A 3,818-nucleotide genomic window follows, 5' to 3' on the forward strand; every position below is an offset into this window, starting at 1 on the left:
GGCCATTAAAAGAGAAGCATAATACTAAGTTAAGTGTAGCAAAGATGAGGATGCTCAAGTGGATGAGTGGCTTTACCCTTAGATACGAAATAAGCATATACATGAAAAGGTTGGAGTAGCGCCATTGGAAGATAAGATTAGAAAGAGTCCCCTTAGATGATTTGGTCATATAAAATGGCGGCCTTTTGATGACTCACTTAGGAAATTAAAGGTATTATATTTGACTTATGTTAAGAAAGATAGAGCTAGACCTAAAAAGATTTGATTAGAAAATATTAGAAATGATCTTTCTTTATTAGATTTAGATGAGAATTTGACTTTTAACATGACACAATGGAGAAAAAATATTCATGTAGCCGGCCCCATTTACAGGGACAGAGGCTTGATATTGTTGTTGTCATCATATTTGTTTTAATTTGACATTTTCATAACACATGAAATTAAACATACTATTTTAACACCACTTTTGTCCATAATGAATGTTTGTTTATATGAAGGTGACTTTGTCCCATTAGATTTTCTGAGTATATTTATATTATCTCGAGTTAGGCTTATTCAATTAAGGACTAATTAAATCATAAGCCGACTTGTTGATTTTTACATGAGCTCAATTGATAGTAAAAAATGGCATTTTTTAGTGACCAATCTTTGAAAGTTTTACTGTTTTTTTCGTTATATATTTGCTGCATCTCTTTTGCCATTTGCTTCTTCATTTCTTCCAACAATTTTGCTTATTTCAGGTGACTATTCCTTTATAAAATAGCAGTGCGTTGCTGTCAAATTTAGCAAATTGTTCACTTCGGGATATGAAAAAATCTGACAAACAGGTTGAGAGATCAAACAAGCCTGGAGAATGAAGATAGAATCCATGAACAGTTGTTTATAGTAGAGTTGGCTTTGATCGGTGGGAGAAATTATTCTGTGCGATCACAGGATGTCGTCTGGAGACAAATCAGAAAGCGTCACGACATTTTTTAAATTCGCTTCCGGATGATCCGGCGACTGCACAGGACAATTTCTTCATTGGTGGACATGCAAAAGGGTCGTACGTGAAGCTGCCCAAACATTTTGGCAAGAATGAGGACTCGATACAATATAAGATGCTTTTGGGCTATTATATGTTTTTTTAATTTGATAATATAATGTAATGAGAGGTTTAAGATAGGTTTTTTGTTTTTTTTTTTTTTGAAATGGTATTATGAATAAAATAAGTAAGGATATTATTGAATGATTCAAAGTATATTTAAGTTGAATAAGTTCGAAAAGTTTTATGGACAAAAATTTTGTGTCTAAAATGGTATTTTGATTAGTTTGGTGATTGAGGATTTTGCTATTCTTTGAGAGGGCTAATATTTGAAATAGCATGCTTGTGAAAATTTCAATAGTATATTAACATAATAATAATAACAATAAATAATAATAAAATTTTTTGGCCTACTCATTGAAATTTTTTTAAAAAAGTATTAGTGATGTTATATATAGTAATTTGGCTAATAAATTTCTTTTATTGACTTTAAAATTGATGCAAATGAGTTGTAGAATATTTTTTATACAAATATTTAAGAATAAGATATTTAAAATCAACTTAAGTATAGGAACCATTTTTTTTTTCTTATGCATTGAAGTTATGAGAGATTGATGTAAATAAGTAAATTTTATTTTATGTCAAGAAGATGTACGTTTTAATATGATTTTTATGCTTGTTATGTCCTAGAACATTTGCGGCGGTAAAAAGATATATTGTTTGGTAACATATCTTCATACAAAGATCCATCACACACATAGATAAGAGAGAGGGGTGCAAGATTCATAAGAGATATTAAGGTTTTTACATGCATGAAAACTCTTAAAAAGGGGAAAAACAGTGAGGTTTGGCCCAGTCAAAATATTCTACTAGTGTTTGTAGTTGAGTACAAATAATGCCCTTCCTCGGGGGAAGGCCTTGGCTAAGTGTAGTAAATATACATCATATAGAGCATATTGCATGGTGTTGAAAGAAGCTTGTAATATGAGAGTTGTTCTCAAAAGAATGTTGGCATATTCGTTTGGTTCGTAGGACCGTAGTTAGGTAATGGAGGTCGAATATGCCATAGTTGGGTTACTGACGTAAAGGGGTTCGTTGTTAGGTGATAGAGGTCGGAGGGACCATAGTCAGCGGGCGACGGAGGTCAGAGGGGCCATAATCGATGGGCGACGGTGGTTAGAGAGACAGTAGTCAGCAGACGTTGTAGACGGAGGGACCATAGTCACCAGGCAACAGAGGTTGGAGGGATCATAAGAGTGAGACGGTGGCCAAAGGAATAATGGTCGGTGGGTGACAGAGGCTAGAGGGACCGTAGTCGGCAGGCGATGGAGCTTGAGAGGAACGAGATTGGTGGATGATGGTGATTGGAGGGATCACACTGTACATCATTACAAAGATTAATGAGAAAGTATTTTCTATTTCTTTTTACCGTTGCCTCTGTCTTTCTTCTTCCTCCTGAATTTCGTCTCTCTTGAGCAAGACTCCTCGTCAGTTGTTCAACATGGTATCAGACGTTTCAGGTACCCCATAGATCCTCTGCAAACAGGCGACAATGTCCACCTCCAACTCTAACGACACCAACATCTCCCCAACTCCGGCCGCCACTTTCACCGACAATGGCAACTTCGCTTCACCACAAATTCCCTCCTCGTTAAAATTCTTGATGAACAGCATCAAGAATGTCACCGCTCAAACCCTCACTGCTGAAAATCACTCTATCTGGCGCTCGCAAGTGCTTAAGCTTTTTCGAGCAAATGGGTTCGACGGATTCTTGACAGGATCCACACCGCAGCCGCCCCCTCAAACCACATCCACCTCGGGCCAACTTCTTCCAAATCCTGCCTACAACACCAGGATCCTTATCGACCAAAACCTTGCCGCCGCGCTCTACGCCATTATTTCCCCCTCCATTTTACCCTATGTCCTCTCTGTCAATCATTGCAGCGAAATCTGGCAGACACTTGAACTCAGGCTACAATCTTGCACAAGATCCCGAATCGCCCAACTAAAGAACGAACTCCACTCCTTGTCCATGAAAGACAAGCCTATGACGCAGTATCTTCTTGCCGTCAAAGCCACGGTCGGCTCCCTCGCAGCCGCCGAATCTCCCGTTGATGTGGAGGACGTCATTCACTATACACTCAACGGTCTTCCTAACACCTACCAGGCCTTCAAAATCGCCATTCGCACAAACCTAAGATCGGTAACTCTGGACGAACTTTATACGCTCCTATGCAGCGAGGAGCTAAACATAGCTCACGAGAATCTCAAGGAGCTCCAATCACTCAATCTTGGCGGTAACCAAACGGCTCTCACGGCAAACCGAGGGAGAGGCAGAGGTCGCTTCTCACAATCGAGGGGGAAATCCTTTCCCCGTTCCCAAACCCAGCCTAATCAAAGTCGCACAAATAAGCCATCCCGACCACAAATAACGTGCCAAATCTGCGGCAAGCTGGGTCACTCGGCGGTCAAATGTTGGCATCGCCATGACGACAACTATGCCACTGATCCGTCCCCAGCCCTCTTTACCACTCCGACTCAAGCCACCACATCTGACTGGTACCTCGACAACGGCGCATCAACTCATCTCACTTCTGATCCAAATCAACTTCAGCAATCTCAGCCGTATACAGGCGCCAGTCAAGTAATCCTCGGCAATGGACACCAGATCCCGATTCAACATACTGGTAAGGGTATTCTACCAACACCAACAGGTAGCCTTACACTCAAGAATCTAAATCTTGTCCCTAATCTCTCTTTTAATCTCCTCTCCGTGCACAAACTAACTCAAGAT

This window comes from Dendrobium catenatum, unplaced genomic scaffold (genome assembly GCF_001605985.2).
Source record: "Dendrobium catenatum unplaced genomic scaffold, ASM160598v2 fragScaff_scaffold_665, whole genome shotgun sequence".
Lineage (NCBI taxonomy): Eukaryota > Viridiplantae > Streptophyta > Magnoliopsida > Asparagales > Orchidaceae > Dendrobium > Dendrobium catenatum.